Source organism: Ictidomys tridecemlineatus, chromosome 1, assembly GCF_052094955.1.
Source record: "Ictidomys tridecemlineatus isolate mIctTri1 chromosome 1, mIctTri1.hap1, whole genome shotgun sequence".
Lineage (NCBI taxonomy): Eukaryota > Metazoa > Chordata > Mammalia > Rodentia > Sciuridae > Ictidomys > Ictidomys tridecemlineatus.
Window position 1 is genome coordinate 31533556 of NC_135477.1, and position 27016 is coordinate 31560571.

The window sequence follows — 27016 nt, forward strand, 5'->3', positions numbered from 1 at the left end:
TGACTTGCAAAAAAAATGAACAGAAGTGGAAGACATTATGTTTATTAAATTAAGTAAAATAAGCCAGGCTCAGAAACACAAGTAGTGTCTAATCTCTGCCATATGTAGAAGCAAAGAAAAGTTCAACTTGAATGCAAAATGGTGATTACTAGAGGTTAGGTAAGATGAGAAGGAGGGGAGGGTGATAAAGAGATGTTGGATTTGATTAGTGCATGCTGTTTGTATGTGATGAAGTAGCACACTGAACCCCATTATTATGTACAAATAATAAACATTAATAAAAATTTGGAAAAATGGAGAATCCCAGTTTATTAGCAACAGAAAGAATCTCAAAGATCGGCTCTCTTATACTTTATATTAAATAATAAGGAATTGGTGACTTGGATTCATTCCACTTTTCTTCCTTTTTCCTGCCACTCCTTCTTTCCCTCAATCCCCTTCTCATACTCCATTGATGTTGGGATAACTTTCAGTTTACAGCTAGCAGCTATGAGCAGCTCAGAGTGCTTGAAGAACTACACTGGTTCAGGCCTCATAGGAGCGCCTGCAGGATGGGATAATCTGCTCTAGCAAGCCATTAGTGAAACCACATCCTTAGCACTTGTGGTTAGCATTGCCAACCTGCCAGACCAGGAAACTGATAGCCAGGAGCTTCCACATGGAACTCCTAACATAGATACCCCCTCCCGTAGGGACCAAGACCCTTCCTGATGGTAGCAATATTTACAGCATCCTCATAGTGTAGTTACATTAGTCATAAGATGATTGGCTTATGGATGCTATCTTGCTTGTGTATGAATGATGGGCATGGCCCCACTCAAACCCTACAACAATTATATGCATTCCCAAAATAAACTGAGCTACTGGACGATGATCTGAGGTGGGTCTCCAGCCAGTTCTCTCACCAGCTCCAGGAGTCTGTGTGTTGATTCCATGTCTCTACCCTCCGTGACAAGGTAGCCGAGCAACTAGTTGACCAGAACCACAGCAATTTGGCGCCTCAATGTGTCTGCTCGCATCCTCGCCCTTCCGGACTGGCCATCTCGTTGATTTCAGATAAGGTTTCAGGTAGGATTTTGGGTAGTAGACCCTGTTTGTGTTCTGTGTGTTGTTGGTTCCTTGAAGATGAGCAAGTAACCCCCTCCTCTACCCCCTTTCCTTGTCCTTGTCGTACCATTGGTACCCCGAGTTGAGGCACATACTGTCATAAAGACTGGCGTCACCTTATGACCACTCCTTTCCCCTGTTTCACTGGTTGAATTCACATGAGGGACTGGTCCTCCCAGAATTCGGAACCTGGGATTTCTCTGTTAAAGGGAACTCGGCTCCGGGGGCACGGTGTGGGCATACGGCCTTGATCTAACAAGTCAAGGAAGTCCTCCACTAAGCACAACACATTGGACCCTAAACACACTCTTATTTGTCCTACTTAGGGACTTCCTTGTCTGATCCGTGGCCCCTGCATGTGCGTTGGGCCCCTACTTTGGGCATCTTCCTCCTTATTAGTGCTTGGCTTAGTGTGACTTTGTTTATCCTTGAGAGACTTCAGGAGGCCTCTGATAGGTCCACCAATCAGTCATAGGCAACCTTCCCACAATTAGCTGCATGGAAAGCACTGCTTTCTCAGCGTGGACTCAAAGTGAAAACTAAAGACATTGATCAATTCTGGCAGGAAGCTGTCCTTTTTGCACCCTGGATTGGCCCTGTAAACATATGGGATCCACAAATTTGGATGAGAGTCTTATACTCTGCAAGAAAAAAGGAGGTCCATGAGGGATGCATTCCCCCTGCCTCTTTCATCCTGACCCTTCTTGCCATCATTGCCAGCCTTCATGGCTGTTCTGCAGAAGAGGTCATCGAAAAGCATAATGAGTCTTTGGAGGACAAAGCAATGACCCTTCAGGCCTCTGCTTCAAGTGTCATTGATTCAGATGAGGACAATAATTTGAATGAGGATGAGCCCTATGCTTCACAGCATCCTGCAGCTCCCTCTGCTCCCTTGTCTGACTCCCCTCCTCCTAAATGCCCATGGGCAGACTTATGCCCTTATGCTGAGGAGGCCCTACTTGTAAGACCCTCGGCTCCTTACCACCCCTGTGCTGAGGAGGCACCATCTGTAAGACCCCCTGTTTCTTGTCAACCCCCATGTTCTCCTCGTAACCCTTTCCTTGACTTTCCGGTGAATTTTGCTTCTGATGCAGAAAGTAGACCCTGGGGTGCCTACTCCCTTGCCAGACTTGGTATTACTGAGGAAGGCTTCTTAGGAGTCTGGACCTGACTCTCCTTACTTTGAAGAGATATTAAGACAATGGTCAGGCCAATTACAAACCTCCTATGACTGGATGAACCTTCTCAAGGCATGCTTAACTGGCCCACAATTTTCCAGTGGAAAACTTCCTTCGAGGAGGAAGCAGAGCAAATGGCGAGGAATAATCTCTCCTATGGCATTGCCATCCCACTTTAGATATGTTGCTGGTTCATGGTGCCTATGGGAGCCCACAGGAACAATCAAAGATTGGCAATCTCATTTACTTTGACCAAGTTTGAGACATTGCTATGAAGAGTCTTAAAAATATTACACCTTCAAAATATGATGAACTCTTTGGAAACCTGATCCAAAGTCCCTAGGAATGGTTCCCTGACTTTTTGTCCCGAGTTACTGAGGCAGTTGGGAAGCATATCCAGCCTGGCCCCATCCAAGACTCGATGGTGAAGCAATTGGCATAGGAGGGAGCCAATGCTGAAACTAGGGCTGCAATTGCCCCAGTACATAAAGAATCCCTCTCTAAATGGATCATTGCTAAAAGGAGCTCTCCCTCTACAGGATCCATCCAGGCATTGACAGCTGCCATTCACACATTAGTAACTAACAAAAATAATGGGCCTTCACGGCAAGGGTCTGATCTCATTTGCTTTGGCTGCAATCAACCAGTTCACATCAGAAGATTCTGTCCCAGGAATGATAGTCCCCCAGACCCCCGTATCTCAAGACTCTTTGTTCTAGATGTAAGAAGGGTTATCACTGGGCAAGAGACTTCAGAGCCAGGCCTTTAAACTCCCATCGGGGTGACCCTCAGCCCCACCAAGAGGGAAGAAACATCCTCAAATCCACTGGACGCTGCCCATTTTGGACACCAAGCCAAGAATGACTCTTATGCTTGATGATGTCGCTGTTAAAGGCGTAGTGGACACAGGGCTGATGTTTCTATAATGGATTCTAACTCAGCATCCAAGATGACGAAGTGGAAGACAGTACTGGGTCCCCAAATTCAGGGTGTTGGTGGGTTATAAACCACCAGGAGAGTTGTCTCCCCTGATATCTGGCAGGACACTGATGGAGAGAAAGGTGCCTTTTATTCTTTGATTTCAGAAGTCCCTAACACCTTATGGGAAAGGGACATATTGGAGGAAATGGATGCTGTCATAACTACTGATGCTAAAGCCCTTTATGATGAAATTATGATACATGACAAAATAGGACTGTCGGGGAGACCAGTGGCCCCCCCCCAATTCTAGGGGCCACTGTTCCGTTGATCACTAAGCCAGATCCCATCTCCCTGTAATGGGACACCACAGATCACATCTGGGGGGAACAATGGCCTATCCTAGAACCCAAATTAACAATTCTTAAGCAACTAGTTCAGAAACAATTAAATCTTGGGCATATTGAATCCTCTACCAGCCCTCACAACACGCCTATCTTTGTAATCCCCAAGAAAAATGGGAAACATAGGTTACTTCAAGATTTAAGGCCAATAAATAAACATATGAAAAAGATATGTTCATTTCAATCAGGTATTCCTCATCCAGCCCGTATCCCAAGCAACTATTTTATTGATGCCATAGACCTCAGGGATTGCTTCTTTTCCATACCTATAGCACATCAGGACAGACCCATTTACAGTGTGGGAACCTAACACCATGACACCTGCCCAGAGATATCACTTGACAGTCCTCCCACAAGGGATGAAAAATAGCCCTCCGATATGTTAGCTCTTTGTTTCTCATTCGACCAGGCCTCTTACACAGCATTGCCTGGTCATACATTATATGGATGACATTTTACTTGCTCATGCGGATTCTGATAAATTGCAAGTCTGCCTCGAGAAATTGATGTATAATCTTGACACTTTGGGCCTTCACATAGCCACTGATAAAGTGCAACATTCTGCCCTATATGAGTTTTTTGGCTACAGAATTGCTGCAAGAATATAACCTCTTAGACCTAATCTGACTATTAGACCTCAATACTCACTTAATGAGTTGCAACAGTTATGTGATTAAATCAATTGGCTCAACTCTTTCCTTTGTTTGCCTCTGGATGCACTAATGCGTCTGACTTGCTTAGAAAAGAGAAAGATCCTTCCTCCAAGATAAGGCTCACTCCTCAAGCAGAGACAACTGTTCAAATGATCAATGATAGTGTCTCGAGATTAGAGACCCATAGATATGACCAGTCAAAATCCCTGTTAGGAATAATACTAATGACTTCTGGAGCACCACTTGGCATTATATGGCAAGCCCAGGGACCTCTGTATTGGGTGCATCTGGCCTGGAGTGAATGTCATAAAATCACAGGTAGGCTAGAAAGTATAATTCTTGTGGGGCTAAAAGTAAGATATCACTGTAACAAGATTTTTCACACAGAGCCAGACACCTTGGTGTTACCATTAACACACACAGAGGTCTCAACACTCCTACAGAATAATACTCTGTTTCAGACTTTACTGTCCAACTTCCCTGGACAGATTGATAATCACCTCCCTCGCAATAAGTTGCTCCTAACACTGCAAATGCTGGATATTACAACTCCTAAGCATGCATTCCCTGCATCTCAGCCCATACCTTTAGCACCATGTGGGCATTTACTGACACAAACAAACACACTTTTGGTGTTATCCTGAAAATTCCCAATAAACAGGACATCTCCCACATGGAGCATCACTCAGGCTCAGTGCAACTGGGAGAACTTAGGGCACTAATACAGGCACTCCTTATGAGTGCAGACACTGCCAGAAATATTTTTTTCAGATAGTAAGTACTCTGTCCAGGTGGCAAAAGCAATTCCCTGTGCAATTTTTAGACCCACAGGTAAGCCTATTGATCAAGCTCTCCGGACCCTTAAGGATCTTACAGAAAACAGAAATGTCCATGGTTCATATCACATGTGAGATCCCATCCATACTAGATTGCCTAGATTCATTGATACAGGCAACTCTCAAGTGGACAAACTCATCTCCGATGGGTCTAATGATGCTGTACTGCAGGAAACAGACACATTTATTTCCTGCTGTCCTGTGTCATTGGACTTGATGGAGCAAGCCCGCATCCTCCACATTAAGTTTCACAAGTCTGCAAATTATTTGAAGGTCTTGTTTCCTGAACTTACTATGACACAATGCAAGCATCTAGTCCAGGCTTGCAAGAATTGTGCCCCTCTGGGGCCACTTGAACATCTGCAACCACAGGGAGTAAACCCTCGAGGCCTCTCCCCTAATAAACTTTGGCAAATGGATGTCACTCACATCTCCTCCTTTGGTAAGCTCAAGTATGTCCATGTTATCTTGGACACTTACTCCAAATATACACATGCTATGGCACAGTCAGGAGAGAACGCTTCAAATGCCATAAAGGCAATGAAAGCAGCAATGTTAATGCTTGGGGTGCCTTGGTCTCTAAGAACAGACAATGAACCAGCCTATACCTCACAGGAGTTCCAAAATTTCCTGATGTCCTGGAAGATCACTCACACAACAGGCATTCCTTATAATCCACAAGGGCACTAAGCGGACACTTAAGGAAACATTGCAGAAACAAAAGAATGCTCATACATGTCTAGATCCTCACCTTGCATTGACGCATGCTCTCTTTGCCCTCAGTTTTCTTACCTTTGACTCAAATGGGATAAGCCCTGCATACAAGCACTGGGGCTCCTTTCCCTTCCTGACTTCAGTCCCCCTGGTACAGTGGAAAGGTCCGCTCACAATGCATGGAAAGGGCCACACCCTTCGATTACCCAGGGTAGAGGCTTCGCCTGTGTGTTTTTCCAGAGGTCAACTCTCACTCCATTTGGGTACCAGCAAGAAATGTCAGACCAGCCACCGACAGGCAGGCCTCAGAAACCGAGCCAAAAGGAGAAGAGATCATCACCACCTCCTCACCAGAGGGCTCACAAGAAAACCTGGGGTGATATCAAACCCTTATCAGATCAAGCCCAGATCATGTCACCTGCTGGAGACCAGAGCCCTGGTACTACTCTCTTCTTGCTTATGTGTGCAATTATAACCTGCAACTCACAGGTAAATGCACAACAGGTAAGTATGGAGGAAGAAAGGCCTCTGCCTAATGGCCTGATAACTCAAGGCCCTATTCTGGTCTGTCCAAGCAAAATGAACACACTTCAAAGTATGTCCCATGAGGGAATAATTGCTTTGCAGATAGCTATCACTCATAAATGGCTGTCTGTGGGACAGTTCTTCTCTAGTGGGAAGCCGCTAGCACCATCTAGTGGCAAAAACTCTTCAGTGAGCAAAATACTCATGCCACTGGGATTAAATAACCATGAGAGCAATCCACGCTCAAGTAATCGTGATCAGGATGTTGTACATACTTCTCTCTCAAATCTTGCAGAATGCATCCCAAGGACAAAACTCAGGAGGACAACAGGAGCCCCTGGATCAACATCATCATAAGGCTCGCGGTTCTTACAGCCACAACTGCAGCTGCGGCTCTCCTGCACCTGACCAGAGTTGACCACACCCAAACGATTGGAAACAACTTATTCTGTTGCTGGGACTTTAATTGGACTTTCCTCTTCTTTAGCATCAACACAGAAAAGGACCCCGTTTATGCTTTTGTGCATCATTTTGTCAACCGCAAGTACATGCTTGGTGGGTGGGAGCTCCATCTCCTGGGATTCTTTTACCTGTTGGTTTGGATGATACTGAATTGCCTTCCTTGTTTGCTGCTAATGTTTCCTCAGGATGTCCAGTTACATCTGACGCAATCGCAAGGCACCCTTGGAATATGTCACTCTCACTTGATCATTCATGGGCCTTTATTATATTAAGGAATGTGTCTGAGGCACAGAGGTTGTGTCAGTCTACAATTTGCCTTCCCAAGGATATTCTTTGGGAGCCAGGAATAGGAGGCATTTTAGGTCTTTGGCCACTCTCCTTAGAAAGAGAAGCAAAAGTAGTCTCTGTTAGTGATCTGCCTGTCAGTGGCATGACCATGCCCCCTCACGCTAGAGACTCACGTCATTGGCCCCAACCCTTACTGCAGAGATGTCCATGGAAAAAATTTAAGGACCTCTAAGAGCTATATCTTGGAGAGATTGTCTCTCCCTTTCCAGACCCTATTTCATTTCTGATGAGCTTATTAGTTGGTCAAGTCCCCATACAAAAGGTGGATGGAGAAGATGGAATTTTTAACAGAAACAAATACATTAATATTTAAACATCATACAGATTGGATAACAAATGCTCAAAATACAAAAGAAAGACAAGCAGGAGACTTTTTGCAATTAGGCAAACAATTGTCATGTGGTGCTTACAAATATATAGATATCAGTCCTATTGTCACCATGGATGCCATTTGGTTGAATGGTTCTTTTGAAAAACCCTCAGCTAAACATGCTACTAAAGGCCATGTATGTGTTAAGCCACCTTTCTTCTTTGTAACTTCCACTCAAAATCACAAAAATGGTCGTCTTAATTGTGATGATTCCCAATATGAGTTAACCAATTGTTGGAATTCCTCTCTTATGACAGTAGTGCTAATGAGAACACCCCTCCCCACCATGTTATCGTTTCCAACAGAGGATGACTCCTCCATTCAAGAGATTCACTTTACAAAAGATATTTCCATTTCCCGAGTTAGGCGAGATTTGGGGATTACTGCTGCTATTGTAGCTGCTTCCCTCGCTGCAGTGGCAGCAGCTACTGCAGCTGGTGTAGCTTTGACCCAGACCACAGCAAATGCTGCAACCATTAGTCAGGTAGTGCAGCACTCCACTAAAGCAATGACCACCCAGGAGTGACTAAACCTGCAGATCACCTCTGAAGATATAATGACTGAAAACTTTGAAATTTAAGGAAAGTCATGACTCTACCCAGGCTGGAAAATAAACTCCAAGTGGGATATAACCTAAGAGGCTCCTATCATGGCATATTTTTAAAGAAACTTCAAAAACAAAGACAGAGACTTTTGAAAGCAGAAAGATAGATGTGACTCCTTACCTTCGTATCTTCCATGAAAATAACACCTGATTTTCTCAGAAATGATGCAAGACATCAGCCTGTGGCATCGTAGCAAGTGCTGACAGGAAACATGTCAATGAAGAATTTTCTGCCTGCCAACACCACACTCTGTGGAAAATAAGACATTTCAAGATAAAACAAAGGTAAGGAAATTCTTCAGAGTACATCTGTCATACAAGAAATGCTAAAACAAGTCAGCTTTTTAGCTGGAACAAAAAGGAAACTGACATAATTTTCTTATGTAGTATAGCAAATACCACCATCATGTCCATGCACAAGAATGGAAGCCTGATTAGAATAAGGTACGTTCCATGCTTGTGTAATTATATTAAAGTGGATTCTACTGTCATATATAACTAAAAAGAACCAATAAAAAGATAAATAAAAGAAAAAAGTCTCAGAGAAATCACCATCCTTTGTAAGAAAGAAAGAAAACCACACAAGATTTTAGTTCAAATATGCAAGATATAATGAAGATTGATATAAATAAAAATATACACATATATATTTAATTCTACATTTATCTTTTGTTTCAAAAAGCAATTAAAGTATGGTAGTATCTGATAGGTCCTTAAATATAGAGATAATTTATTTATTTTCATTGCATTTTAACTGATACATAAAAATATAAAAGTCAGCGGAGACTCCCACGCCCCACACACATTGTTCTTGAGGCATGATACCTCAACTTAGACTGATGTTTTTCTTTGACCTTCTCAAACCTTCTGTTTCTGCATCCAGATTCTCCTTTGTCTTTATTTTTCTCTCTTATTTGGAAGAACACATTTTCCTCCCAAGAAAAAGTGCGTGGAAGACATGATGGTGAATTTTAGGTGTCCACTGAACTGGATTAAAGGGATACCCAGATAAGCTGGTAAGACATTATTTCTTGGTATGCCTATGAGGGTGTTTTCAGAAGAGCATTATTCTATTATTGGTCTTGCCCTTAGAACTGGACTGAGTCACACCACCTGTTTTCCTGTCTCTTCAGATTACAGCCAGTCCATCTTGGGACTTCACAGTCTCCAGAATCATATGGGGCAATTACTGTAATAAATCCCTTCTCATATGCCTATTATCTATCTATCTATCTATCTATCTATCTATCTATCTATCTATCTATCTATCATCTATCTTCTATCTGTATCTATCTATCTATTCATCCATCTCTAGGTATCACTTTGGATCTTTTTCTGGAGAAACTTAACTAATACAGGAAATCAATTTTCTGATATTTCTTTATCAATTAATTATAAGTCAGCTGACCATAGGTTTCTGGATTGTAAGTCGTTTATCTTACAATCCTCATGACATTTTTTTAGTGAGTTCTAGTGTGCTGTGCTGCTTTTGAAAAATTGCATTCCCTCCTAAAATTTGATTCTTGGTATTAATTGTGGTCCTATGAAATTTGAAAATATCTTCTCTCTACAGTTAATATTAACAAATATTAAATGTATATCAAATGCCTACCAATAAAGCTATAAAACTAAATGATAATGAACCAAAAGTGTTCAAAACAACTGGTTAAAAATCTTTATTTTCCAGTCAGCTGGCCCTGGGGTTCACCTCCTGGCTCTGCCTATGTATTTTGAACAGGATACTTAACAAAGTCTTGTCTCAGTTATTTGGATAATAATAAGATATAATAATGTTGTCATAGGCTGAATAATGACCTCATACCCTAAAACATCTACCTCTGAATCCTTGAAACCTATGGCTTTCTTTACAAAAATTAAAACTGACATTATAGGTGGATTTTTGTCAAGGATTATGACATGAGTAGATTCTATGGGATGATTTAAATGAACCTAATTAGCAAGATCTTGATAAAAGCCGGGCTGCAGCACTGACCCTTGGATAATAAAAATTCTTAGATTAAAGGAACTTCCATTTTTAAGTAGCTGCCTGACTTTTCCATTTTCTGGATACAGTTGTCAGAAGGCATTGCCTGATTCATTGAGAAGACAAAAGGGAAATACTCTTTCACACAAGTAACCCTCCTTTCACCTGCTGCCTTATGTAAGCAACAGTGATTCTGATCCTGCATTTCCCTGGCTGAGAAATAAGAATCCCCCAACACACAAAAAAAGGCATACTTTTAATGTAAAATAACCGGGGGCGGGGGGGTGACGAGCAACTTGTGTACATTGATACAGCAGGAGTGGGAGCCGTTTATTATAGGACAAGAGTGGTATATATACATTCCACACAGCTTATCTTAATTAACATAAACTAGATACAGCAGTCAACCAATAAGGAATCTCCACACTTAATGGCTCGATGGCACCACCTCACAAACCACTCCCCCTGGCAAAATGCCAGGCGCCATCCTGACTTGTTTACAGACCCTAACAGTAATGACCATTGACCTCTACATTTCAGAGGAAGTCATCCATCTCAAAAAAGTTTCATCAACCATTTCAAAATTAGGTGTTTGTGTATGTGTGTCAGTAGGGGGCAGTTTTATTGTTGGTTACCTTTCTATTTCAACCATGAGTATGAACATCAAGTATAAACGTGTGTCTTAGAGGTGCAAATACTCGGTCTCTAAGTGATATCTCAGGAGCCCAATGCATTTCCATTGTCACATTGCTCAACATCTTAAAAGGGCATTATGACATATACACTGTAGATTTTAATTATACTCTCTATAGAGTAATATAGTGCAATAACATAGAACAAGTACATTTTTAGCAAAATTCATGAATGTTTCACAAAAAGTGTAATTGGTTTACTCCAATTCAATTTGATTTGGCCACTCAGTGAAATAGCACCAACCCTACATTTTTTTTTTTATTTTCAGGGCTTATAATAGTGAAGAATTTGGTTTTTTAAAAATGTATGTATTTATGGTGTGACAACTTAATACACGTGTACAATGTGCCAAAATCAAATCAGGCGCGTAGTATTTTCATCACTTTATCAATGCATTGGGAATATTCAAAGCTCTCTCCTCTGGTTCTTTTTAACATGTATTATTAATTGTTGTGAAGTACAACTATCCCCATGTACTGTAGAACACTAGGATTTATTACTGTTGTCTAACTGTATTTCATTACCCCCTTTACCCAACTATAATGGAAGTCTAACATCTGCAGTTGCCAACACAAAAAAACTCTTGTCACATATTTAAATTTAATTAAAACTAAATTAAGTTAAAATGTGAACAATGGTGTTAAAAACAAATTGGAAATTTAAAATAATTAAATTAAAATTCAGTTCCTTACTTGCACTAATCATATTGCAGGCACTTGCCCGGCACATATGGCTAGTAGCTACTGTGTGGGCAGCACTGATATGCATAACATTTCTATCACTTAAAAAGTTCTCTAGACAGTGCTGACTCAGATCAGTCATCAGCAAACCACAACCCATCCAAATCCATCCAACATGTCATTGGTTCTTGTACAGAATTTTATCTAGTAATTTTTAAAATTGAAAAAAAAAAGAATATATATTGTGATACGCAAAATTTGTAAAAATCACTGTCGGAAATATTGGAACATACCATCTTCATTCACTTACACACAAACTATGACTGGTTTTGTGCTACAATGTCAGAGTTGAGAAGCAGCAAGAGAAACTCTCTTACCTAAAAGACTAGACTTTTGACTGTTTTGACTCATTACAGTAGGTTTGACAAATTGTCTTAGAGCATTCTATCCATCTAGCTTGGTGGTCCAATCCTGTGGTAGCAGAAAAAAAGTTATTAATTCATAAGGGTTCATTAGAATCAGCTTGGGAGTGTTACAAGTTCCTTTATTGAATTGTTCCACACAGAAAGGAAAAGCTTATTCCCTTGGGTTCCAGACTCTATAATCAAAAAGTACTGGGTACAGCCTGAACTCCAGGTTGTGCTCTTTGCTTAAAATAGCAAATTGAAAAATCTAACCTTTGTATTTATAAGATAATAAAAACAAAAAGAAAAGAAATAAAATTTAACCCTTGTATAAAATTTATCATCATCAGAGGAAGACACATCACCTCTGGGAAAACTCTCAAGTCCTTCATCTCCAGAAGATGCAAATATTAATTCTAATCTTACTAAATTCAAAATGATTTCTCCACCATGAAAATTAAGTTTTTTTGTGTGCCAACAATTGATCCCAAGGGTGCTGAACCACTGAGACACATTCCCAACCCTTTTTATTTTGAGACAGGATCTCACGAAGTTGCTTAGGACCTTGCTAAGTTGCTGAGGCTGGCTTTGAACTTGCAATTCTCTTGCCTCAGCCTCCCAAGCCTCTGGGAATACAGGTTTGCACCACCACACCCAACAAAAATAAAATTTTTAGTTATACCATTTTTAATTTTCCTTCATAATGTGTTGGCCCCATGTATAATGGAGTAGCTTGGAGCATACTGACTACAAAGTCCAGATATACATAGAAGCCTTATGTTAGAGTCATTGGAAAGCTGCTGAAATAAAAATTGATTCTGAGATTGCACAGCTGGAGGAACCTCTGAGTTTGGCTGGTGATTGCAGGCAATTTTCAACTGTTAGTCAATAGCTCTGAGTCATGGCAGGAGGTATTGTAGCATTCTGACCACCTAGCAGGGGAAGGGAGAAGTCTTTTTGGAAGAAGAACATCATGTGAAAATGCAAAGTTGCTTTGCTTTTCCTTTATATATATATATATATATATATATATATATATATATATATATATATACGCGCTTAGGTAAATATTACTAAGCATTCTAAACACCAACTAAAAAGTCACAGAGATAAGAATAAGAAGGTAGAATAGCAAAAGGTAAATAAATAAGTAGTCCACAGTAGAAAATATGATCCCTCTCATAGTATGAAGCCAGATTTAATTTGGTATCATAAATATGACAAGGAATATTCTAGAAGAAAAATTGAAGAATAATGTGTCACAAAAATAAATACAAATGTCTTTAACACACTGTAGAAGATCAAATACTGCTATGTGTGTACTTATGATATACATATGTATTGGGGAAAGGGAGACCAAAGTATTTGACCATCCATATATGATCAATAGAGGCAGAACATCCATTTGATAAAATTGTTCATTAGTGACAAACAAAACAACACATTCTAAGGAAACATCAAAAAAAGAAAAGAAAAGAAAAACTTCCCTCATCTGATAAAGAATATAAATCTGATAAAGATAAAGATAAAAAATAGTAAGTCCTTTGAGTATAGAACAAGGAAAGGGATAGCTGGGTCAAATGGTGCCATTCTAAGTGGAGTGAGATGAAATCGTAGAGTAGTTTTGATTTACATTTCTCTAATTGCTAGAGATGATGAATATTTTTTCACATATTTGTTGATTGAAAGTATATCTTCTTCAGGTCCTTGGCTCATTTACTGATTGGGTTATTTGATTTTTTGGTCCTTAGCTTTTTGAGTTCTTTCTATACCCTAGAGATTAGTGCTCTATCTGATGTGTGAGAGGTAAAAATTTGCTCCCAGGATGTAGACTCTCCATTCATCTCACAGATTGTTTCTTTTGCTGAGAAGAAACTTTTTGGTTTGAATCCATTCCATTTATTGGTTCTTGGTTTTAATTCTTACACTATAGGAGTCTTATTAAGGAAGTTGGGGCCTAATCCTACATGATGAAAATTAGGACCTACTTTTTCTTCTATTAGACGCAGAGTCTCTGGTTTAATTCCCAGGTCCTTGGTCCACTTTGAGTTGAGTTTTGTGCATGGTGAAAGATAGGGGTTTAATTTCATCTTGTTGCATATGGATTTCCAGTTTTCCCCAGAATCATTTGTTGAAGAAGCCATCTTTTCTCCAATACATGTTTTTGGCACCTTTGTTTATAGCAGCACAATTCACAATAGCTAAACTGTGGAAACAACCTAGATGCCCTTCAGTAGAAGAATGGATAAATGGTCTTATTTATCTGGAATATTACTCAGAAATAAAAAAGAACAAAATCATGGAATTTGCAGGTAAATGGATAGTGTTGGAGAAGATAATTCTAAGTGTAGTTAGCCAATCCCGAAAAGTAAATGCTGAAAGTTTCCTCTGATATAAAGAGGCTGATTCATAGTGGGGTAGGGAGGGAGAACATGGGAGAAATAGACAAACTCTAGATAAGGCAGAGGGGTGGAAGGGGAAGGGAGGGGGCAGGGGGTTAGCAATGATGGTGAAATGTAATGGACATCATTATCCAAATGATGTATGAAGACATAAATTGGTATGAACATACTTCATATACAACCAGAGATATAAAAAAATTGTGCTGTATATGTGTAATAAGAATTGTAATGCATTCTGCTGTCATTTGTTTTTTTTAAATTCAATTTTTAAAAAGAATATCTGCCAAAATGTACGTAAAATATCATATGAAATAATGTAATGTTAAACCTTCATTCCCTGCTAGAGGGGAAAAAAAATAAAAGTGAACTCAACACACCATTGTTCAACACTGTTCTGGAAATCTCAGCCAGTGCAGTAATGCAATAAAGAGAATTTAAGGTCACTAGAATGGGAAAATCACCAATAAAACAAGTACTAATCCAGATAGCAAGGTAATGTACTTAAGAAATTCCATTTGATTCTAAACACAAATTACTGGCCATGATGAATATATTTAACAAGAATTCTAGATATAAAGTGATTAAAATAAAAACTGTTACTGTATGCTTATATTCCAAGAAAAACAAAATGGAAAAGACATTATTTAAATCATACAATTCATAATATCTTTCAAAATATTAATTACCTAATAAAAACTTTCAGTAGTGTATAAGCCATTCCATTGAAAAGAAACAATATTGGCAAATATTACAGAGAGCCAAAATATAATGGGAACTTATATAATGTTCATGAATTGAAATACAACAGGTCAAGATATCAATTCTTTCCTAATTGATCTGCAGATTTAATGACATACTGAAAATATTCCAGGAGAGAGTTTTAGCAAATCAACAAACTGATACTAAAATTTGTTTTAGGAATGTAAACAGCTGAGCATACATAAAACAATCTTTAAAGAGCAGAAGAAACTGGGAAAATTCATACTTTCGCATATCAGGAACAGTTATGGAGCTTAATGACCCAAACTGGCCCAACAAAAAATGAATCCATTAAACTGCTATGTGGATGAGTTTTATACTTCCCAGTCTTGTGTTGGAACAGGATTGGGAGCATACTTCGAATTTGGGAACTTCAGGAGCACTAAAGTGCAATGTGTGAGAAACAGTCTTACCTTGGGGATGAAGTAGTTTCTGAATTTAACATCACAGGTCACTGCATGGAGCACACTAGTTGGAATGATACCAATGTATCTCTGGATCTCATGCACGACAGCCTTTGTGTAGGGCTTATGGCTTTTTTCCTGCATGCAGGGGCTGCGGTGTCTGCCAATCACACGGTCAATCTCTCCCTGGACTTTAGCTGATAAGATACAAATAAAAACTGATGGAAAGGAGAAATAGTGTATTTCTTACCAATTAATTCAGAGTTACATGAAGTTACAGCTTATATGAAGTTAATAATACAGGGTTACATTGTGGTTATGTCCAAAGTTATAGGCCCCAAATATATCTGAAAATATAAAATGAGTGCTATGATACCTATATCTATCTACTTATCTATCACCTATCCTGGCACTTGTTTTCTCTCGCTCTCTCTCTTTCTCTCTCTCTCTCTCCCTTCCTCCCTCCCTCCCTTCTCTCTCCTCTCTTTACACACACACACACACACACACACACACACACACACGCAAATACATACACATATATATTATTAGTCATATATATTTATGACTCCCTTATAAGGTAGATATTAAATTATATATATACAAACCTATAGATATTGGATATGCTAGTAGATATGATTCAAATGTGAAGCGATCACATAATTGATTCAAGAAATTATAGTCACTGCAGAAAAAATCAGGAATAAATTTGAATTTTATACCAAAATTATATGACATTTTAAAATTATATTGTACTAATGAATCATGTACCCATCTGTGTGTGTGTGTGTGTGTGTGTGTGTGTGTGTGTATGTGTGTCAGTGGGACCCATATTAATCTCCCACTCTGTAGCTGTAGACTTTTAGAATTATTTTTGAATTTTCTTCTGAAATGTTCATATTTCTAAGAAATGGTCAATTATGTTTCTTGGTTTATCCAATGTTACATAATTTCTAACAACTTCCTGGTAAGGAAGATGAAGATCCACCCTTGCTTTATGCAAAATATACACCACAAATAGATACACACACACACACACACACACACACACACACACGCACGCACACACCTCAGATACTTTACCTATATATTTTGATCACAATTTTTAATATCACTGTACATGATTTATACTGTTATGAAACATAACTATTGATCACTAGTAAGGTAACTATTGATGTTTCATTCTTTCCCTATGTTTAACTTATATTTGAACATAATATACTAATATATAACAATTCCCAATTTTTTAGTTTCTTATTAATATTGTATCCAAAGCTTAGCTTTATGTTTCAGAATTCTAGTAATAGTTTTTTTCTAAATGTTTAAATTTCAGATTCCTTCTTTTATTTTTCTTATCTTCCCTTACACTTGCTTTATCTACTTAGTGTGGAAAACAGGTTGTTTCCTAGGCCTGGTGTCCAGGACCCTCCCTTAAACTCCCATCCTTATGTATCTTCTGATTCCTGGAACCTCTGACTTCCTCCGCCTTGATTTCAAGTATTTGGATTGAACATATCCTCTAGTGTATTTAGGTGAAAGTGAAAAAGGGAAGAAAAATTTTAACAAACATGCAGATGTGAAAATTTCTTTTCTTTCTTCTCCCTTCCCCCACCTCTCCAGGAATTAAACCTAGAGATGCTCTGCCACTGAACCACACCCACAGCCCTTTTTATTTTATTTTGAGACAAAGTTTTAGTAAGTTGTTGAGACTGCCCTCCAACTTGCAATCCTCTAGCTTCAACCTTCTGAGTAATGAGGATTATAGACATGCACCACCAAGCCCAGCCCTTATCTTTCCTTATAATGCAGAAAATGACAGTTATTAAGAACGGATGCTATTTTGATCTGTGATTTAAATATGACCTGATTTATTTCAGAAACTTGGTATGCTTTTAACCATGATGTTCTAAAATTCCAAGAACCTCTTTTCCTTGGTATATGATTTTATTTCATTTGCTCATTGGTCACTTGGAAAGAATCTTCTGCCTTGATAGTGGACATGCAGATCTTTCTCTTTGGAGCTATGTATTTTCTGGATTCTATATCTGGTTGTTAGTTTTTCAGACAGAGAAAAAAAGCTAAGAGCATCGGATTCCAAGCAGTGGATTTCTACCTTCTTTTCAGCGCTGTGTTTTGGTCCTTTCGTGTTTGTGCATGGTGTCCTTTTCTACAGAGCCTCTTGGGTTCAGTTTCTCTAGATAGTAAATGTCTCTCTTCCTATGAGAGGAAAAGAGTCAACTGCTCAAAGCAGTTGTAGAGGGGACCTGAGCACAGAGGGGCCCCTATTTTCATTCCTAACCTATATAATATTTGATACTTCTAAATCCTGAATCTTATGAACTTTTCAGGGACACAGACTGGCTTTTCCACACTTATGAAAATAACAGCTTCATCCTGTCTGTTGAGTTAATTAGGACCTTTGCTTCTGCTCTCTGTGTTTCAGAAACTTGAGTGTTTTATCTAGCCCTCTTCTCCCACGTTAAAAGGTGTAATTCTCATTTGTAATTACTTTATAATAGTTTCGATGGGGTCCTGAAACAGGAAAAGATAGTGTATGCTTCTAATCTGCAATAATAATCTGTATAACTGGAACACTTTAAAGGTGCATTTCCAAAAAAAATTGTTCATAAAAGGTAAGATTAATGGGAATATATTTCTGGAATTCAAAACTCCTTTAGGTACACCTAAGTAGCAACACCTTCCTCATGATTCAAACAGTTTAGAATACTTCTCAGAGTATAGACAATTTCCCCACTACCAAATTTCTAGTTTCTACTTATGCTCCAATAAGGAGTGTATTGATCTTTCCTATCCGGCATTAGCAGTTCTGAATAGGGAAAGATATATGCAGAAATCTTGCAAGAACACACTTAATGTTCCAAGTGGCTTCTCATTAGGAATACCAATATACAGTCTTAGACCAAGTCAGGTTGGCTGTTGCATGCTGCACATGACTTCCCAGTGGAATTCAGATGTGAACAGAGCTCCACTGCCTTGCTACTGCCCATGGGGTCCTTTACTTCTCTCAGACATGGTCCCCTACTATACAATGTTTTATCCCTTCATTAAATTTGGAGAAATCAAAGCTGGTGGCACCGAAATTTCAATAAGGAATCTTCTTTAAGAGAAATAAGATGAAGGGCACTAGCAGCGTCTTGCCAATTTATGTTGTGAAATTCACCCTGCTCACAATCTGCAGTAATACCTGTGACCTCTGGGTGCTTCAACAGGAGCAGGAGTCCCTATTTCAGAGTGGTGCTGATTGTCTCTGTCCCAGCTCCAAAGAGATCACGTATAGTGGTTATTAATGCTTCAGTGGTAAATTCATTCAGTCTCTTGATTGAACTTTTCCTATGAATAATACAATGCAAATATTGGACAGTGAATTTTGTATTTGATTATAATAAATACGAAAGAATTCAGATTATTATAAAATTACGCTAACATAGAATGCAATATTTTTTAAAAGCTACTGTATAGTGTGGCAAACTATAGAGGAGTAAACTAAATCTTCATTTCTTACCCTCTCACTACTTGTTACCTATTCTGTTCACCATCCTTTTAACAGTTGGGAGGACCAATTAAGACATTTATTATCAATAAAACACAAGCAAAAGTTTGATGATGACACTTCCCTTAACTTCTTTTTACTCAAAACATAGATACAAGTTGTTGGCAAGGCAGAAATCATTTTGATACAGCAATATTTAAGCATGAAGATAAAAGGTGGCATCTAAAAATCATTTATGATTTTTCAGTTCATTATCCGTTGCTATAACAGACTCTCGGAAAATGGGTAGTTTATAAAGAATAAGTTTTATTTTTTCCCAAACCTCTCAAAATTTACATTATGGAACAACTTTCAAATTCATTTTTGGAGTGAAGAAACCATATGCAACCCAAGGCATGTAGTGAAGGAAAATGGAGGCACCTGAGTCTCTAATGTCTCTGGGTGACTGTACTAACTTTAGTTTGGCCCACCACAGACTTCTTTGCATGTAAGATGACCAAATACACCATTTTAAGCACTGGTTATTGAATTTTTCTTACTTGTCAATATTCATGATCATAATTGAGGTGAACAAGTAAATTAGGGCCATACCAGAGAAGATATAATAAGAAATCAAGAATATGCAATTTTCTTCTACTGCTAATTTATTTGGGTTCAGGACTTTTCACACACTCATTACAATCAGGAAAATTTGCAAAAACTAATATAGCATCACATTATAAAACAGAGTACAGAATGTGAGAATGAATTTTAAAGGCAAAATAGGGCTAGCAACTAGTGCATTTCAGATGTGAAGCAACAGGTAACTTGGCTTAGGAAACAAATACAAGAATATATTCACCATGAATTTCACCCTACTTTTAATATACAAATTGAAAAGATTCTACAAACATGAGCAAAGCATGTTTACTGTACAATGAGAATTAAGAAAGGAGTAGGGACAATGAAGATTCTGAAAGGGGGCTAACTCAATAGAGCTCTGACTTCGGAAACTGGGAAAGAGAAAGTACTTGATAAACGGTGTTTATTTAGGACTAAAGGGATAATTTTACATAAAATTGACATCAGCAAGGATTAATTTTAAATTTTAGCTAAAGATAATTTTTAAATATAACTATAAAATAATCATAACATAATTAACATATAAAATGTATAATTTTAGCCAGTCCAAAGGCAAGAATTTGTTTAATGATGCTTGTATAATCTCCAAGTGGTCTGTAGCATGTCCAATAATACATAATCAAAATTCATACAGACATTATATCAATAGGTATATTCCTTAGAAAAAGTAACATTGCCCTTACCTAGCTTTCTAGGTTTTTCAAGTCAAAATTTCAAGGAACTAAATTGCACACATCACTAAACAACACACATCACTCTAATGTCATAGAGTAAAGCACTTTACTCTTGTTAAGATGACAGTAATGAAAATGAGGAACACTCTAGATCAGAGGAACACACAATATCCTTGCAGTTCCCAGAGCATTAATTGAAACATCAGTTAGTTCTTCAGAGGCAAACTCAGGAAGAACTGTGAGGAAATTCCTAGAGTTACCAAACAGATCAAAACCAAAACATGATGTTCCATAGTAGAAAGAAAATTTAAAAAATCAATAGACATCAGCAGTGTCCAGGAAGTGGTGGCTCAGCAGCTCCTCTCCAATGAGACAATAGAATCTCTGCCACCCAGTTTAAGAAAAGGGACACCATAGTCCAGTGCAGTCACACTCTGAGAAGAAAATAAGCACAAATGACATGATTCCTAAAAGACCTAAAATATTCCACTAGGAAACTTCTAGAGCTAATAAACAAATTCAGCAATGTAACAGAATATAAGATCAACATACAAAATTCAATCGTTTTCCTACATGCCAATAATGAATCTTCTGAGAAAAAAAATCAAGAAAGCAATTCCATTCACAGTAGACTCAAAACCCCAACTGCCTAGGAATAAATCTAACCAAGGAAGTGACAGATTGCTATACTGAAAATTAGAGAACACTGAAGAAAGAAATTGAGGAAGACCTCAGAAGATGAGGAAAGCCTCCCATGTTTTTGGATAGGCAGAATTAGTATTATCAAAGTGATTATGTTACCAAAAATGATCTACAGATTTAATGCAATCCTGATCAAGATGCAAATGAGATTCTTTATAGAAACAGGAGAAAAGTCCTAAAATTCATATGGATATATAAAAGCCAAAACAATCTTTAGCAATAACAGCACTTGGGAAGCATCACAATACTTGATCTCAAATTACACTACAGAGCTATAATAACAAAAATAGCATGGTATTGTTATTGGTATTGGCATAAAAACAGACACAAAGACCAATGAAATAGAACAGAAGACACAGAGTAAAATCCACATAGATGCAATCTCTGACACTTGACAAAGTTGTCACAAACGTTCACTGGATAAAAGATATCCTTTTTAACAAATGGTACTGGAAAAACTGAATATCTATATGTAGAAGAAATAAAGCAGATTCCTATCTGTTACCATGCATAAAAATCCAAAGTGGATCAAATGGCTAGGAATTGACCAGAAACTCTGCAACTGTTAGAAGAGAACATAGGCTCAACTCTCAGACATAATGACACAGTCACTGATTTCCTAAATAAGACTCCTAAAGCTAAAGCAATAAAACCAAGAATCAATAAATGGTACAGCATAAAATTTAGAAGCATCTATTCAGCAACAGAAACAAGAGCATGAAGAAAGAAACTACAGAATGCTAGAATAGGAAATAGAGGAGTGCATGGGAAATACTATGGCACAAAATCTTTTCTGGTTACTCTTCTGGGATTAATGTTTAGAATATGGAAAGAACTCCAAGCAAAAACAAAGAAACAAGCAATCCAACCAATAAATGGGCAAATGAACTAAACATACATTTCTCAAAAGAAGAAAAGCAAATTATCAAAAAAAATATGTGAAAAAAATGTTCAACATTCCTGGCAATCAAGGAAATGCAAATCAAAGCTACACTGACATTTCACTTCTCTCCAGTAAACAAATAATCATAATTGATTGTGAGGATACATGAGTAGGTACACACATTCATTGTTGGTGGTACTGAAAAATGGTACAACCACTTTGGACAGTATGTAGAGTCCTCAAAAGACTAGAACTGGAACCTCCATATGATCTAGCTAACTCACTCTTTGATATTATACAAAAGAGTGGAAATCAGAATACTTTACTGATACATTCATACCCATGTTTATAGCAGCGTTTATAGACACAATAGTCAAGTTATGGAACCACCTTAGGTGTCCCTCAATAGACATATGGATATATAAAATATGGTATATATACTCAATGGCATTTTGTTCAGTCACAAAGAAGAATAAAATCATATCATTTTTGATAAATAGAAAGAGCTGGAGAACATCATGCAACGTGAACTAAGTCAGACTCAGAAAGTCAAAGTTTGAATGTTTCTCTCATGTGTAGAAGATAGAGAGACAAAAAATAGAAAGGAGAGCAACAGAGTAAAGAAAGGATAAGGAGGAGAGGAGCACATGGGAAATACTATGGCACAAAACCTGCCAAACTATGATATGTCCATAGAGGAGAGACTAAAAGATAATGGAGAAAAACTCAGGGCAGTCAGTTCTATTTTCAAAAGCAAAGAAAATAATAGTGATGGATACTTCCATTTGATACCGGTGATTTGAACTCTGGATAAGGACCTTGTCTGACACTGGAGGTAGGAGGGTGTGGGGCTGATTAGGGTTAACACAAACTAGTGATCATTGCACCATCTACTCAAATCCAGAAGGAGTTTGAAGGATAGGATGATTCATTATTGCCAGCTGACTGGGCTGGTGATATGAGCCAGGTTCAAAGGAGCTGGCTGTATCAATAACTAAGAAAACAGCAAAGAAACCATGCAGCACACAAACATAAGTTTCAAAGACAGGATGGCTTGGTGACTCAAAGGTCAGTTCCAGCACTGGAAGGAGCAAGAGAGTACATCTGAAACCTTCTATTTATTGGAGAAAAGACATTCTAGAAAGTTCCACCCAAATAAGGCAAGGGATTGGGTTCTGAAGGGTGGAGTCTTGCTTGGTGATGTCCTGTGGTCAGCAGATTGACTGACATCTTGGAAAGCCACACCCATCTCAGGGGCTGAGTGGGATCAAAGGCAGAGAGAGAGAAAAGGACACATACATCACACAGCCCAATCAGGCAGCAACATCAGGCCAGTCCCTTTATAAGCTCAAATGTGCATAGCTCACACACACAAGGCCCATGGATGGCATGCGACAATGCATCACACATACATCACCCCAGCATGTGAACTAAGGCTCTAATGAGAAGTGTGATTGAGTCAGCCAGGAAATGAGAGGGTGGAGCTCAGCACACAGAATCCACTAACAAGTTTGAGCAATATGGGTCAGAGCTCAGGAAAAAAAAAAAAAAAAACAAGCATCATCTTCCTCTTAAGATCTGAGATTGACAGCCTGGAAAGAAATACCTCTATTTCAAAAAACTGAGAAAGGAAAAAAAATCTATAGAACAGATATTATATCAACTAATTGATATTAACTATTTCCTAGTGTCTCTCCAAATATTGTGCTTTGTCGGAACTATACCTAATTTTATGTATTTTGTCAATTAATTAAATCCTTATGGGTCCCTCCTTTCTTCCTTTCCATGTCCATTTCCTTCCTTCTTCTTCCTTTATACTCACCTCATTTTAACTTCTATCTCTCTTCCCTTTACCACTATTCTTTTTCCTCCTTCCTTTTAAATTTGATTTTTATGCCTTATTTATCCATTTTTATCCCTTTTCCAATGCAATAAAAAACACTATTATAAATAAACAATATTTTCATCTTATTTGAAATTATTACACTTTGGTCAATAGAGCTGCAGTGGGGCCGGGATCGTGGCTCTAGAGTGCTCACCTAGCACATGCAAGGCCCTGGGTTCGACCCTCAGCACCACATAAAAATAAATAAGTAAGGGTATTGTTTACAACTAAAAAAATGTTTAAAAATAGAGCTGCAGTGATCAGTAATGATAACTTGTATAGCATATGTTGATATATGATTGACTCTTAAATTACCATGGTTATTCTCTTCTTCAAAAGAGGTACTGGTGGTTGAATTAATATTTTTTAAATGCTGATTGGATGTTTTGAAGACAAGATTTATCCTTGGCAAAGGGTTTATTAATAAGAGATAACTACTCACTAAAGAATCCTCACATCAAATAGGAAGAGGAATCCTTCCCAAAAGATGCACAAAAAAAGATTTCAGATCATAAGTAAATAGGCAAACAACACACCTTCAAAAATATATAACTCCTCCTTAGCTGAATCCACAAGTTTTGAAGCAGAGGAAATTCCAAAGAATTTTTAACAATTAATGAATAAAAGGATCAATAATATAAAGAAAGTCTAAGGAATGAAAAGGAGGAAAAATAAAGGATGTGAAAGAGCATTTCAGTAAGAGAGATTATGAAAAATATTCACAGAGAAATCCTAAAAATGAAATATTAAATAAATCAAATAAAAATTCAGCTAAAAGTCTCACCAGTAAATTTGATCACATAGAAGATAGAATTTCAGGAATTGAAGGCACAATATATGAACTCAAAAACTAACCAATAAAAAAAATTTTTTTTAAAGGATCCATGAGACAGCATTAAGAGACCAAGTTTGAGAAGCACTGGGATGGAAGAGGGAATTGAGATTTAAAAAGAAAGGCATCAATAACCTTTTTAGTAAAATATTTCAGAGAAATTTCTACGCTTTGGGAATGAAAAGGACTCCAGAAACAGGAAACATTCAGAACTCCAAATAAACAAGATCAAAAAAGAACCTCTCCGAGACAAATTATAATCAAACACCTAACCTGGAGAACAAAGAACTTTAAAATCCTAAGAGACAAACATCATGTTACATTTAGAGGTAAGACAGAATTACTCCTGATTTCTCAAGACAAACTATAAAAGAAAGAATTGAAAGGATAATTTCCAGGTCTTGAGGAAAAGAACTGTCAATCAAGATTGCTATGTCAGTCAAAGCTATCTTTCAGAATTGAAGAGGAAATAAAAATTATTCTAAGATGAGCAGATCATAAAAAGAAATAGTGACTAACTACTAAGCCATCAATGCACAAAATAATTCAAGAAATACTGCACACAGAAGAAATTTTAAACAAAACTTCAGAACCAGCAAATTAACTATCTCACTAGAGGAATAGCCAAGCAAATGAGAAATGAGAGAAAATCAAACATTAGACATCAATAAAAATGGCAGAAATTAATAAACTTTCCTCTATAATAATATGGAATGTAAATGCCTTCATCTCTCCAATTAGAGACTGGCAGAATGGATTAAAACACAGGACCCAATTATATGCTGTTTTCAAGACACTAATGTCATAGGCAAAAACGTGCATAGACTGAAAGTGAGTGATGTTCAAATATATTCCATGGAAATATAGACCTAAAGTAAGCATCAGTAGCTACTTGCATATCTGACAATGCTTACTTCAAGTCAAAATCAATCAGAAGAGACAAAGAGGGTCAATTCAATAAAAATAACCCAAAGGGGCTTTACCACCGAGCCACACACACCCCTGCCAATTATTATTATTATTATTATTATTATTATTATTATTATTATTATTATTTGAGACAGGGTCTCACCAAGTTAACATAGGGCCTCACTAGAAATGCTGAGGCTGGCCTTGAACTTGAGTTCCTCCTGCCTCAGCCTTCTCAGTCACTGAGATTACAGGCATGCACCATGGTGCTTGATGCATAGATGATTTTTTAAATGTCATTTTCTACAGCATATTTGACTCCTTGAGATGTTGGCCTGATAACTGATTTATCACATCTGCAATGTGCTAAAAAAGTGGTTCAATAAAATAACCATGAGCTCCAAAGAAGCGGTTTTCTTCTCTAGAGTTGGCTCTTTTCAGTAGGTTCTGGAATCCACCTCACATTGCTTCAGTGAGAACTTAATGCTCATAAAATTTCTTCGCAATATTTATGTTCCCCTTGTTATACACTTTCTCAACTAGATCCTATCTAGTTAAACTTACCATCCAAATCTTTCCTCTGGGTTAAACTTCCCAAACAGCATATCTGGTTTTAATATGGAAATTTGCCAAGCAAGCCCCCCCATAATTTGACTACATTCTTTCTCCCTCTACTAAAATGACTCTCTATAGAACTCCTCTGATACAAACTCTAGTCAAATTAACATTCTTCACTTTCCAGTTTTATATGTTCTATTTATTCTAAAATGTTGCTTCCACATTGACTTCTAGGCCTAGCCTAACTGATTTTCTTCCTTCATTTCTGAGAATATGACCAGATGGATGACCTTGATTTTATCAGACTCGTCTGCACTTTCATCACCCAGATGCTCATCAAGCTCAAAACTGAAGACATGAAAATAATCCATCTATTTCTTGTACTCTGTTATCATCATAGGTCATTCTATAGGATTTTAAGAAATTTCCCTAACAGTTATCTAATTCCATTCTTCCAGTTCATATTTCTTTCTACTCAAAACACAACTTTTCATGACAACAAATAGCTTATAGCTTACTTGAAAATACCACTCTCCATTCCTTTTCTGTTCAAATTCACTTTAGTGATACTCAACTAAGGCTTTCCTTTTTTTTCCATTCACCTAATCTCTTTGCTATTACATACTTTTGAGCCTCTACAAAGACCATTTGACCCACTTGAAAATCCCTACCCTATCCCTCACTGAATATATGTCAAGACCTACTCAAACCTCAGAACATGCAGGAAGCCCTTCTTGGTCAACTATTTCCTTCTCATCCTCCCATACACTGAGTACAAGTTATCTTTTCAATCAGCATTTTATGGCTCCAATTTATATTTGGGAACTTTTTAATAATTGGTTCCTTTGGCAAGGGTATACTGGGGATTGAACTCAGGCACACTCAACCACTGAGCCACATCCCCAGCCCTATTTTGTATTTTATTTAGAGAGAGAGCATCTCACCGAGTTGCTTAACACCTGGCTTTTGCTGAGGCTGGTTCTGAACTTGTGATCC

General features: G+C 37.9%; 1 long non-coding RNA gene across 5 annotated transcripts in view; it reads right to left on the bottom strand.

Annotated features, from left to right (window-relative positions):
* Positions 1–27016, bottom strand: part of LOC101964587 (uncharacterized) — a 56119-nt gene that overhangs the window by 22321 nt on the left and 6782 nt on the right. For 3 of the 5 annotated variants that reach the window (XR_013434217.1, XR_013434215.1, XR_005727997.2), the window contains exons 2-4: positions 18651–18796; positions 15455–15642; positions 8241–8369 (exon numbers count right to left, since the gene is read on the bottom strand). This is a non-coding gene — a long non-coding RNA (uncharacterized LOC101964587). Of the gene's footprint in view, positions 1–6925; positions 7176–8240; positions 8370–11853; positions 11948–15454; positions 15643–18650; positions 18797–27016 lie in introns of all 5 variants that reach the window. The other 2 variants (XR_013434214.1, XR_013434216.1) reach the window with 2 other exon arrangements.